This window comes from Kogia breviceps, chromosome 7 (genome assembly GCF_026419965.1).
Source record: "Kogia breviceps isolate mKogBre1 chromosome 7, mKogBre1 haplotype 1, whole genome shotgun sequence".
Taxonomy (NCBI): domain Eukaryota; kingdom Metazoa; phylum Chordata; class Mammalia; order Artiodactyla; family Physeteridae; genus Kogia; species Kogia breviceps.
Window position 1 is genome coordinate 2,099,502 of NC_081316.1, and position 14,446 is coordinate 2,113,947.

Here is a 14,446-nt window from a genome sequence, read left to right on the forward strand (position 1 = left end):
AGCCAACGAAAATCCACTATAAAACAGCGAGATTGTAAGATTTTGAATATTTGAGAAAAATAAGGTATACGCTGGTATGTCTGCTTTTATCAAAGGATCAGATTAATGGAAAGTTTGATACTAGTCAAAGTCCACAGCTGTTGAATATTCTTTGCACGTGAAATTAGTTGGTTTATCATTAATCGTGTTTAGTTGCACCACATTTTTTTTCTGTATATTTAATATGCCAATTTTATTACAGTGACTATTCTCAGGAGGTTTACAACCGTGATTACAGTTCTGTTAATTATGCCACATATTGTGGGATTATTTCAAAGCTGATGTAAGTTTTTTAAAGCAAGGTTATCAGTAGGGAAAAAGGTTAAGATGATTTCCATTATATTCAGAAAACTTTAGAATTAGATTTGTTTATTTTAATAATTATAATACAGTTCATTGATATTTATTATTTTTCAAGTAGAAAATTAATTTTATGTAAGTAAGCTTCTTTCCTTTTCTATTCCTTCCACCTCGTCTGAACATGAGAAAAGAATCCTTAATAATTACATATTTTCTTCTTCAGCCTTTTAAGGAATGAGCTGTCTTAACAGGCCACAGGTACCAGTAAAAGCCATTTCAAATTTCCCATATTATGGAAAGAAAATTTTGAAGGCACTGGATTAATCTCTATGGAGTCATTTATGACAAAATAATGATTTTCAGATATTTATATGGAGATGAGAAATCAAAAATGAAATATTATATATCTAGTGAAAAGTATTTCTCTTTCTCTTGGTCTTCTCACTAGCCATCAAAATTAAACCGTAATAGTTATAACAAAATAATTATGTTCTTCGATGACCAGAGCTCATGATATGGATTGATCAAAGTGTATGATGAAGAAATGAATCAGGCAGTAGACAAGGACTGATTTAAATAATGGGACCAGAATAACATGATGGTGGTGGTGGTCAGGGGAAAGTCCTAAGAATCGGCTGTGCTATTGTAGAGTGAAAAGAAGCAGGAAACCTAGCTAGATTATCAAAGAGGCAGAAAGTTTTACGTAGTTAAGACCCAAAAGCTCTCCTAGAGAGTTAAAGTGTGAATATAGAACTTGCAAATAGCTTTTCGGTATGTTACCTTCTGATTTATACCTGAATAGTTATTCTGTTGGTTAGTTCATCTTTGGCTTAATAATTCTTTATGTACGTACCTTGAGGGCCTAAAAGTTACTGTTATCTTTCATTTAACAAAAGTAAAACACAAGGCTTAGAGAAATTAAATTCCACAAACGCTAGATTACTGTTATAGATCTCAGATCAGAATCATGGTTCTTGAATCAATTTCCTTTTCATGATCTTGACCTGTGATTCCCTTCTGTATTGATGGGATTTTGATGTTTCCTAATTTTATCTCTATGATGAATGGTGAGAATAAAGCAACCTATACAAATATGCTTTCCTCAGTTCTCCAACAAACAATGAGTTAGATGTGCAGGGTGCAAGAGATATATGGTTTTAAAGAAACTGAAAATTACAACTATATCACCAATTACATAATAGATGAGTCTTTATGTTCCCTTCAATGATTCTAATTTAGATTAAAATGTTTGGTGTGTCTATGCAGGTGGAAGTTTGTGATGCTCCTGCTGAATGAAAATATAGATGGGATTCACTTTAAGCAAATTCAATATATGAAAATGAAGTTTTACAAACTAGTAAATTAAAGTGTTTATTCAATACCTAGTAACTCTCCCTGTGATTGACAAGTATCTGCCACCTGAATGAGTGAACTTGTTACATGTGTGAGAACCTCTAATAAATTTAAGTATTTAATTATGACTCACGCACATTACAGATCTACAACACTTTTTTTTTTTTTTTTTTTTTTTTTTTGCGGTACGCGGGACTCACTGTTGTGGCCTCTCCCTTTGCGAAGCACAGGCTCCGGATGCGCAGGCTCAGCAGCCATGGCTCACGGGCCCAGCCGCTCCGCAGCACGTGGGATCCTCCCGGACCGAGGTACGAACCTGTGTCCCCTGCATCGGCAGGCAGATTCTCAACCACTGCGCCACCAGGGAAGCCCAGAACTACAACACTTTTACTTATTTATTTTTAAATTGATGTTCACCTGTATTGATTCTGATCCTGGTGATCAAAGCAGAGAAAACTAAGAAAGGCTGGGCATTTTAAGAAATTTTTCTTCTATATCAGAATAAAAATATATAAAATATTTAAAAATTAGAATTCAGAACAACGTATGTGAATATCTACAGTTAATGAAAGGTGTGAATGAATTACTTTTTAGTCTGGTTTTTAACAAGTAGCTGTGAATTCTCAAATTTCAGCCCAACTATATTATAGTACAGCCTTCAGGAAATTCTCATTCATAATAGGGATATTTGCCTATAGGCATAAAGTTCATTAACAATTCAGGAATGAGGCTAGCTTATGGTTAAAAATCACAACAGTGAACACTAATGCTAAACCTATGTTTGGCAGACTTTTTTTATAATACATGACATAGCTCTCTATGCAATGCTTTACTTTACTTTTGATGTTTTTTTAAGATTTCACCACGGTTAAGTCTATGAAAAGGGCAACTGTTATTTTCTCACTTTGAGATATTAAAAAAAATGGGGCATGAAGCTTTTGAGTGACTTATCTACCACTCTAAAATCTTAAAAAAGCTCCCTGCAGAGTATTTGTGTTCACAGATGATTTATGTACTCAAGTCATTAAAGTATTTTATAAGGGTCCTCAGCAAGGTGAGCATTAGACAAGGAAATTAATTCAGTGCTGAGAATATAAATAGAATACTGTAATCATAAAAAATAGCAGAAATCAGCTCTTTCTTATCCAACATAAACTCCTTTCAAAAAAATTAACCAGCTTCTGTAATTACATTTTTATTGTGTTTTTTATTTATACCATATTCTTCTGGTAGGTAAGCTTGTAACTGCAGACAGCTCTACCTTATGTATTTAAATTAAAGTCAAATGGAGTCGAACTCTCAGGATTTTTTCTTTTGTTCAATAACTAAATACAAAAATTTAAATCTCATTCTTGAGAAAACATTAAAATAGTTTGATGGACTAGAAATATTGCCATATTTCAACATACTGAGTAAAAGAAAAAAAAACCCAAAGATTCTTTGTTTATATGCCATTGTGCTAAATGTTTTGTAAAAATTATTAAATTTCATCCTCAAAACAACCTTATGAAAAATACATACATTTTTAAGACTTTTAATTTTGCTAGTATCAGAAATTCCAATACAGGGAGATTCAGAATAATAAGGTTCCTATTGACTCTCAAATGTGAAATGTCCAAAAGTAGAGGTAGCTTCAGTTTCAAAAGGTAGGTCCAATAGCACAACAGCATCACTAAGGATGGAGTTTTTCATTTCCTCTTCTTTGAACTCCATATCATCATCATCATGGTAAGACAGTTCTCCTTCAGTATGGAATAGCACTGGTAACAACTCCTAGTGCTACGTGATCTTTGTTTATGTCCAGAGAAAGAAATGTTTTCTTTGTCTCAGTCTTCCAAGTGTTAAATTTATTCCCTTTGGATTGGTTCGAGTTACAAGTTTACTCTTGACTCCATCATTTTGGCCAGAAGGGTGAAATGCAAAAATTAGGTAAATCACGAAAGGCCCACACTAGGCTGTTTGGGGAATGAGTAGTCATTCTAACAAAATTTGGGTGCTATTAGATGAGGATAGTTATAAAGTAATGGCTACATTGTTAGATTAGAAATTGTTCACTAGTATGTTAGGATTTCTCTTTAATAAACGAGGAAACAAAGGTTCCAAGAAATCAAGCAACTTAACAATGTTTACCCTGAGTTAAAGCCAACTCTCTACTTGCAACTTTTCATAACTCCAGTCCTGTAGCTTCCAACACCATGAAAAAGACTGTATTTTCTACACACTGCCATGGATAGTACACGCAATACTATTATATAGACACTCGGTTTGCCCATTCTAACATTACAGGATTTATTAACTGACTTTGTATGGTTCAGACAGCTATCTTTAAACATAAATAGAGGAGTTATTTTAATTTCAGATTTTCAAATAAAAACAAAAATAATGGGACAATTTTAGAAAATATGGGCCTATGCTATGCAATGAAACAGACCCAGGCTATTAAACTGTCAAGGATGAACATATATTAAGTAATGTGGTAGCTGACACTGCCCAATGGCAGCGTCCAACAATTACTCCGATCTCCAGGCTTCGGCCACACCTCACACCAAGAGGTAGAACTTAGTGACCTTCACCTTAAATCAGGGCTAGATTTTTTTTTTTTTTAATAACAGCAGTTTTATTTACTCATTTCTAATTCTATGTCTCTTAAATTTTTTTTTTTTTTTGTGGTACGCGGGCGTCTCACTGTTGTGGCCTCTCCCGTTGCGGAGCACAGGCTCCGGACGCGCAGGCTCAGCGGCCATGGCTCACGGGCCCAGCCGCTCTGCAGCACGTGGGATCCTCCCGGACTGGGGCACGAACCCGTGTCCCCTGCATCGGCAGGCGGACTCTCAACCACTGCGCCACCAGGGAAGCCCAGGGCTAGATTTTTTGACTGACTTTGACCGATGGAATGTGGCAGAAGTGACATTCTAGAAACCCAGGCTTTAAGATGACTGACTGCTTCTCCTTTCTTCCTCTTGAATCTTGAAGCTGCAGTGTGAGAAGGCCAAGTCACATACGGAGAACTAACTTGCTCTTATTGCAGGTCCCCTGTGAGCTCTCAGCCAGCAGCCAGCCATGGTAATGAACAATCCTGACTGTTCCAGGCCAATCTGGGATTGTCCTGATGGCCTGGCATTCCACAACCACTTGACCTTGGCCCAGTCAATATCACTTGGATCAGAAAAACTGCAAAGTTGAGTCAAATTATCTCACAGACTAGTGAGAGATAAGAACTTTTTTTGTTGTTTTACATCCTTATGTTTTGTTATGGCTTATAATGCAGCAATAGAAAAGCTAGACAGTCAACGTCCATGATATGGCTCTTAAATTAATTTTCAATCCCTGTCATTATATCACTTGTGAAAATCTCAGCCAGAATTTGATTCTCTGTGTCTGGACTCTATTCTTTTTTTTATAGATATACTTTTCTGCTTCCTATCATGTTAATTCATACCTTAGTCTGGTCTGTACTTTCTAGTTCCATAACTAGTGTATTAAAATTGTAGAAAATTCTTTCTTCACACTACACAAAGTTCAGAATTTAAAGGAGAAATACATTCATACTACTCTATTTATAGCTATTTTTCCCTTTTAATAAATGGACAGATTCATGCAAAGCTGTATGCAAGGAATGCTCACTCGCTTGCTGGAATGCACGTGGTAAAATCACCTGCAGCTATTGAATAGTACATTATTATTATTATTACTACTACTACTATTGCAAAATTGGGTTTCTCTCTGATGGAAAGACTACAGACCTCCTTGACTTCTGAAATTAGAGATGATATTCCAAGGCAAGAATCATTTTAGAGACACTGCTCTGAACTAGAAAAAAACAATGTTACTTTTTTTGTTTGGTACACGGGCCTCTCGCTGTTGTGGCCTCTCCCTTCGCGGAGCACAGGCTCCGGACGCGCAGGCTCAGTGGCCATGGCTCACGGGCCCAGCAGCTCCGCGGCATGTGGGATCTTCCTGGATCCGGGCACGAACCCACGTCCCCTGCATCGGCAGGCGGACTCGCAACCACTGCGCCACCAGGGAAGCCCAATTTGTTACTTTTTATACAATACTATAAATATTCCCCTCCCACTGGTCACCACTCTATTTCCAGAAAGTTTGTTTATGATCATATCATATATGTTTTTGTGAGTACTGTTCTCAGAGCATATTCTTAAAATTCTCGACTAAATGAACGAATTTAATGTCAGGTAGTTATATGTTATGTGATTCCATTTTTTTTAATATTAATTTTTCTGACCTATACAAGTCAATAATGAGGCCAGAACTGAACTAGGAGAGAAGATACCAGATATGTTGGTCTGAAAGCCACTACCAGTGGCTGACAGGATTTACCAGTTTTAATATTCAATGTATTTTTAATATAATGTACAATCTGTAGTGAACCATAAATGCAAACCTCAAATCACATTTTCTCTATAATCTTGCTTTTTTAATAGCATGGACAAATCATTTTTTTACATATTTACTATAGCCAAGTTAGATTAGAATATGTGTTGCTTCTTGCACAGACTAATTTTTCAATAGATATATGATGCTATACTATTGTATACAATGTTCATCCTGGGCAGAACATAATTTTAGATTTGAATTAATTAAGAATCCCTAATCCTATTTAAAGCAAATTTATAGATCAATATATTAAATACATTTTCATATCATCAAAATGCATATAGCAAATAACAGGGGACCCCAACCCAATATAGAGGATTCTAAACATCACTGAATTTTGCCTTCATTCCTCTCCTAAAGTGTGGCATTTAAGGAGGTACCAAAAATACAGTACTCGAGATAAATGATAGTTTTTAAGGCAGCATTTAAAAGAAATGAAAGCCAGTGCAAAAAAATCTGTGATGAACAAAATATCAAGTATTAAAAGAGAGGACAAGTATTACTGATTTTTCTTTTGTTTCACCCTCCAATATAACTCAGTGTGGAACTGCTCACAGCCTGTGCTCTCAAGGATCTCAGCTTAGGGGGAGGCAAAGAAATAAAGTACAGGTCAATGGAGTATTGGGGCACATTGGAGGTACATATCCCCATCACTAGGGCTGTCAAGATAGACTGATGTCTTTCCAGAAGAAACAACCCTCCTATTGCTATTGTTGCTGTCAAATTACTTTTATGGAAAGAAATACCTGATACTCAAATCTACCCAAAAGAGAGCTCTGAAATATCATTATCCCTTCAAGTATCTTCTCTCCCTTATTATTAATTGCTTAGGAGAAAGAGAGCTAATTGTTTCTAACTTGAATTTGATGTACTCCTATATAACCAGCAATTAAAGAGTTTTTTGCAAACTTAATGAATCTTCATCCCCTTCCTCTGACTACCTCTATTACATTTTTGTAAATCAGCATACACACAAAAATGGTACATTTTCATTGGGTTGTCTGACCTAACAAGCACTAAACATTTGTGATCTCATTTCTCTGAAAGCTTCAGTGTTTTTGTACTGACATATTGCTAATGTGGAGAAATATGACTTTATTCTGCCGACTACTAATTAATCCTTATAATTATATCATTTCCCAAGCATATTCAAAATCAGATGTGAGAAAGAGTGGCTAAGAAGTAAGAAACATTTTTATCTGCATGAATGCTTTACTATCTAGAAAAGACTTCAACTGAAGCATCACTTTAGATAAGTGATTGACTTGGCAATTATTATTTTCGAATTAAAAAGAGTTTAAAGGAAAAGAGTATTAATTTGCATGTGCATTTTGTATACTGTGTTTCAATGAAATATTGAAAAGTTCTGAAAAAAATATTTTTGATAAGAAGAAATATTTATTATATCTTAAATAAAACCACAAAATTCTAGACAGTTATGTAAGTAATTTTCTTTTATCCCCACAATAACTCCATAAGAATGATATTTTAAATTTCATTTTTATGAATAAGGAGATCAATAATTTCAGTAACTTATCTAAGGTTCTGAGCTAAGACATCCAAGCTAGAATTCAAAGTACATCTTTTCTTGATGCAAATTCTGGTAGCTCCTGGAAACTCTTGGAATTCCTTGGTTTGTAGCTGCATACTTCTCATCTCTGTCACTGTCTTCACATGACCTTCCTTTTGTTTTTCTGTGTCTCAAATCTCCAGCTCTCTACTCTTATAAGTACAACAGTCATTGGATTCAAAGCCCACCCTAAATCCAGGATAACTTCACCTCAAGATCCTTAACTAAATTACATCTGCAAAGATCCTATTTCCAAATAAGATCACAGGTACCAGATTTAGGGCTTGGATTTACGTTTTGGGGGCCACAATTCATCCCCCTATATATGTTTCCTACTTTGTGTTGACAATAATGCAAAAGAGTATAAATATATCACCAATTCTAGAAAGACAGATAGAAATCAAGTTATTTACAAAGATTTATTGTATTACAAATCCACAAAATGACTCTTTCCATACAAGAGGCTGCGAATATCAGAGAGACAGTATGTAAAGAGACTGTGTTAAAGGAGAATAATAAGATCTTGATTGGGTATATTATGTGTTTTGTTTCAATGACCTATCACTGGTAGGAGTGAGATCATTGCTAAATGTCAAAAAGCAGACAGCAATAAACCATACTGGATGCTAAGGAGAGAATTTATTTTTGCTTCTTTTTGGCATTACCTACAAAATGCATAGAGGTCCATGTCAGGCAGCAAACCTTGAGATTAATGAACAGAAGGTACTGATTCTATTGGATGGCGTGGTTTACTAACAAGAGAAAGAGTGAATTTGCTGCCTTATTTTTGAAGCACAATTCAAAACCTTTTAGACAGTTCTTTCCAATATTGGCACCCCAACTTTCTCCCATCATTTTTGATATTTAGGTTCAGCCATACAGAACTAACAGCTATTAAGGGGAGAAGTGTGTGCCAGCCATGTATCCAGTTTAACAAAACAAGATTAGTATACCTGAAAAATAATATGAATGTCAAAAAGAGAAATATATCGAATGTTGAAAAGTGCTTTACTTCCTACGATGACTTCAAAGTTTTACTAGAACATATTGATTTTTTTTTTTTCGGTATGCGGGCCTCTCACTGTTGTGGCCTCTCCCGTTGCGGAGCACAGGCTCCGGACGCGCAGGCTCAGCGGCCATGGCTCACGGGTTAGTCGCTCCACGGCATGTGGGATCTTCCCGGACCAGGGCACGAACCCGTGTCTCCTGCATCGGCAGGCGGATTCTCAACCACTGCGCCACCAGGGAAGCCCTGAACATATTGATTTTGACATACTCTGTGACTGCGATAATCATTCAACTTATTGGCTATTAACCAGTAGCTTTCAGAATCCAGTTGAAGTCTGAGTCACACAACACCATACCTGGTTAAGAATCTTATGTCCCAGGTAACAGAATGTACATTTGCATATGGGAGAAGCACAGATGACTGAAAGATTTAAAAGTGGATTAGTATAATAAAAATTGTGAAAGGGCTGTTAATTTATTTGAAGAAATGAAAACGAGACCATTTGGCATTTTCAAATAGGAGAATAGTTACTATATAAAGGAGTGAAAATAACCTATGAAGAAAGGAGTTACTAATAACTAATTGTTTAATTACAGAATAAGAGGAAAACTTCATGAAACAATTTATGAGAAGATTGATTCAGGGTTGATAGTTGTTTGAGTATGACACAAGATCAAGGATTAGAGATTGAAAGGCCTTGACAAAAGATGAATACCTTTCAAAATGAGAGCAAATTGGTCAGTTCTGACAAGACAGTATGTCCTAGGATGATAACTGGGTGATCTAAGGATTGATGACAAGAGTTTAAATTCAACTCCTTTAAATTCCTTTAAATTCAACCTAGTGAATTCAGAAGCCATTGAACCATGCATAGAAGTGTGTTTACTATCCAGTACTAACTCCTTTCCTTCCTCCTAAGTCACTTCTTTTACTTCTGTCCCCTAGATCTGCTTTTTAAGGCCTCATAATTAATTCAGCAATTATTCATTAAGTGTCAACTATGTGTGTGGAGGCTTTAAGGTGCTATGAGGCTGCAAAGATGAGCAAGATACATATCCATTTCTATAAGTATTTTTAATTTAGATAGAGAAATAAAGAGATATGCAAAAGTAATTATAATACAACATAGAGAATAACAAATATCATAAGCACAGAAAACAATAGTTAGTAATTTTCAAAAAGTAAGAAATTATTTTCCATTTTCAGAAAATAGGATGAGGAATGTTTTCATGAAGATTTTGCCTTTTTAGCAAAGCTTAGAATGATAAAATAGGTTGGATTGAGACATGTAAAGAAGACTGGGAAAGGGTTTTCCAGGCAGAAAGTACAATGCAGGCAAATGTACAGGACAAGAAAATAAAAAGCATGTAAGAGAAGCAATGAAATGGTTAGAGTATAGGAATTCTGGGAAGAAGCTAATAAGCAACAGATCTGCAAAGGCAGATTGAAGAACCTTGAATATATCAGTTTAAGTAATTTTCACTTTTTATATGAATATTAAGGATTCAGTGATGGATTCAGAGAACTGGATTAACATGATCAGAAAGCAATTTAGGAAGCCCAGTGTTTCTGTAGACCACCCTCTTGATATACACTGAATATACTTTTCTGCCTTTTGTAATAATTGTTAACCTGCATCGCTCAGCATCAAATGTGTATATTGTTTACGTGATATAAACAGTCATTGCTTAAGAGATATACACAAGAATTAACAACTGACCCAAACAAATACCAATGTATTTTAAGTGGGACTTTCCACTAAAAAGTATCCTCAAATATGTGTTTAGCCAGTTGTTTGTAAATAGGGCCCTTATTGGCATTAGGGGTTGAAGGCAGGGGTGTCAGTTCATTAATGGATGGAACTGCAGAACATTTAGTATCTGTGGCTTGAGGAACTATGTATACCCTTAGCCATCCCCATCCAACAGTCATTGTGACAATCAAAAAAAATGACAATTTGCATTTCTAGTTGCCCTCACATGGGGGTGGATAGCAGGGGACAGAACATCTTTTGAGAACCAAGGGCTCTAGCATGCAGCAATTACACATAATGTTTGTAAGTTAAGTGTCTAATGCACATGTCTTAGATTATATTTGTTAGTTTCCATCATAAGCACTGCGGTGAAGGAATTTTGTTCTGAATAAATTTAGAAATCCACATCTTATTTATCTACTTTGGATTTTAGTGATGAACATTAGTATAATCAAGACCCTTTGGTAATAATGTTATAAGGGAATCATTTTAATGTCACATAATTGCTCATTTCTGACACTCTTCGATACATCCCTTTTTCTTTCATATCTAAATAGGTTGGGGTCAATGTTCAAAAGTGCTGGTCAAATGCGTGAAGGGATCTGCTGATGGGCGCGTCTCCAGAAGGAAAAAGGAGCTCTGAGCGTAGGAAGAACGTGCTGTTGTCACTGGGATCTCATGCGGTGTGTCTCTATCTAGTCTATTCAACTTTCCTGCTCTCATTCTTTTCCTTCTTTCTATTCACTCCGTGTTCCATGACTTATCCCCCCTCCACGCCAATTTATCTGATCCTCGATTCTTTCCTAACCATTCTCAACAATCGTGCTTGAAGAACACTGAAAAGAATATGAAATAAGTGATGTCCGTACGTCATTTGAAACATGTCTACCTTCTCTGCGTTTTTAATTTAACCATAGAACTGTACTTTTTGTTTTACCAATAGAATTTCGGGAATTCTAGCCACTCATGCTAATCTACTTTCTTTCTTTCTTTCTTTACTGTTTTTGTCCATATCTTATTCACAGAATGGAAACACAACAGCTGCAGGTCATGTAGTTCTGGTGGCATTTTTCTCCCTCACATATCTGAGTTGCTACAATTATATATGCATATCAGTCTCTCACTTTCATACATTAAACATATGTATCAAACACTTGGGGACGAGAGGTGTTTACGTAATATGTGGATGTATTATTCCAAATGGCTAGTATTTTGCTAATCATACCTCTCTAGTAAGCACTGTCATTGGGAACAAATAAGTATTTGGATGACACATGTGCATGTTAGTCAGATGAAGGTGTGATTGCTGTTTCGCCTGCCAAGATTAAAAAAAACAGATTTAAAAATAAAACTGTAGCTATCTCACAGGATCCAACAGAAAGAAACAACTTTTAAAAATATCAAGAGGAGCAGGGAAAGAGCTAATATAATTAGTTAATATAGTTTAAATACATACTCTGTGTAATGGACTGTGTAAGATGCTGCAAATATTTCTCATTTCTTTCTCAAACATGCTGAGAGACACTTATCAGTAATTCTCGCTGACACTGTCCCTCCGTTTTAATAGAGGCAGATGAAGTCAAGTCACTTGCCCAAGGACACATAATGCATCACTGACGTGAATACACTTCCATCTGACTCACAGCCCTGGTCCTCTTTACCACCTCACATTTCCTCTCTAGGAGAGGCCACAGGTAATCTTGGACCTCTCTCCATCTCAGTCAGCTAGTCTACACACCCTCAGTCTACTTATTTGAGGAAGCTTTGAAACAAATCATTCACTGCTAACGAGCCAGATAGAACAGTATTGATTTACATTCTTAGTTTCTTTCTGTATGGCTATCTGTCTGCTACAGGCCACATCTTCTACCTATTTCTATTTCCCTTAAGATCAAGGCCAGGTAGAGCTAATAGTTGGAGTCACATGAAAAACACATATTTATTTATTTGTTTTTTGTTGAAGTACAGCTGCTTTATAATATATTAGTTTCAGGTGTACAACATAGTGATTCAATATTTTTATAGATTATACTTCATTTAAAGTTATTAGAAAATAATGGCTATACTTCCCTGTGCTGTACAATATATCCTGTTGCTTATTTATTTTACACATAGTAGTTTGTATCGCCTAATCCCCTGTCCCTATCTTGGCCCTTCCTTCCTCCCTCTCCCCACTAGTAACCACTAGTTTGTTCTCTGTATCTGTGAGACTGTTTCTGTTTTGTTATATACATTAGTTTGAAAAGAAACACATTTAAATCAGGTGTCTATCTGTTACAAACTGTATGATCTTGGGCCATTTACTAAATGTCTGTGAATGTGTTTTGTTTATATTTACAGAATGATCAGATGATGATACTTATCTAATATAAGCGTTCTTCAGAAGATAAGCTGTAATAACAGGTAGACATTCCATGTTCAATCCCTACACTCAGTTGGCATATGATTTATTTTATCTTCTTTCTTATCCCTCTAAGTGCAATTATTATATCTCTGTGCCAGTGTGAATCCCAAAGTGATAGCTTAAATAAGTATATAGGACTAGGGCATGTTGATGGATTTCTCTGATGGCAGAATTAAAGCAATTAGTAACTGAAGCTATGCCACCCAGAAAAGTATGGGCTGCTTTTCAGGACATTCCATTAAAACCAAAGTGCCGGGTTTAACTGTCAGACTGAAATTCTCAGCATTAACACCAACAATATTTATTACCACTATTCCTAAATTCAAAGTAGTAAGCCTGCAGTGGGTAGTTTCCATGTGCAAAACGGGTTGTTGTGTATTTGTGTGTACAGTTATTTTAAGACAGTATATATTGATGCTTTTCAGGTTTACCTGCTATTCCTGAGAGCCCGCATAATTATGTGATGGCACTGTTCGTAACTCAACCGATGATGCAATCATTTTAATAGCGACATGCTTCAGTACAAATAAATACAATTCAGAGAAAATCTTTCATGAATATTCCCCAAGGAACTGAAAAACTGTTATGTGAAGCAAGATATTGCTGTGGAAGGTTTATATTGTCCATACTGTGCATTGGCAAAGCTTTGGGATACAATCAATAAATAGGTTGGTTGTAAATTTGTTTCACTGGTTAAATCCAAGAGTTCGCAAGAAAGGCTGTCATATTATGTTGAATTTCATTTCTTAAAACACATTGATCTTACGGAATTTGTTTGAAAATTCTGAGAGGGTAGTTGAAAGCACTGACAAAACTTCCAGGATCTCTTTTAAATCCAAGGCTGGTACTCTGTTCTAATTTCAATTTTCACGTTTGAAAGGAGTATATTTTTTACTGTTTGTGTTGTTTTGTTTTGTTTTGCAAAGCAGAATAAACTAAAACATCCCCTCTATATCTCTTGGCATAAAATCATAAAGAAAAAATGGCTTTTCAAAAATTCTTTAGAAACGCAAATATGGCATTCGCCATGTTTGTGGAACACTGCTTATGAGCAGGAGTTTACGCTAGGAGCTCTCGATAATCACTGGATTCTGCTAGAGCGCTCCAATATGGAGATAATCCACCACCACCCCATGCCACTGCCCTAATATGCAGCTAATGAAACTAAAGATAAGAGAGAACAAGTGACTTGACTCACATTGGCAACTGGCATTGGTGGTGTTAAAACTTGAACTCAGATTCCTTTGAGACTGAAGAAAGATTTCTTCTTTTCCTATTCCACTGCTACTTTCCCCAAAGGTGCCTTACTTTTAAAATGGAATCATATTGCCCTGAGGGAAAAAGATGTAATCGGTGAAAGAGAATATAAAACATTGGCGAGCCACATGCATGCACCTATGGAAACCTCCTTCATCAGCCATCAGTTTACCAAACTCGATTACAAAATGATTTGCAGGAATTATAAATTTAAGAAACAAGAGTATCTTTCCAAGTTACATATTTATCAAAGGGCGGAACCATTTAGATGATATACAATAACATTGATAATACTTTTCTGTCATATATAAATGTAAGGTATATGTTTGGGAAAACCACCCACTGAAATGTGGTGGTTTTACTCTG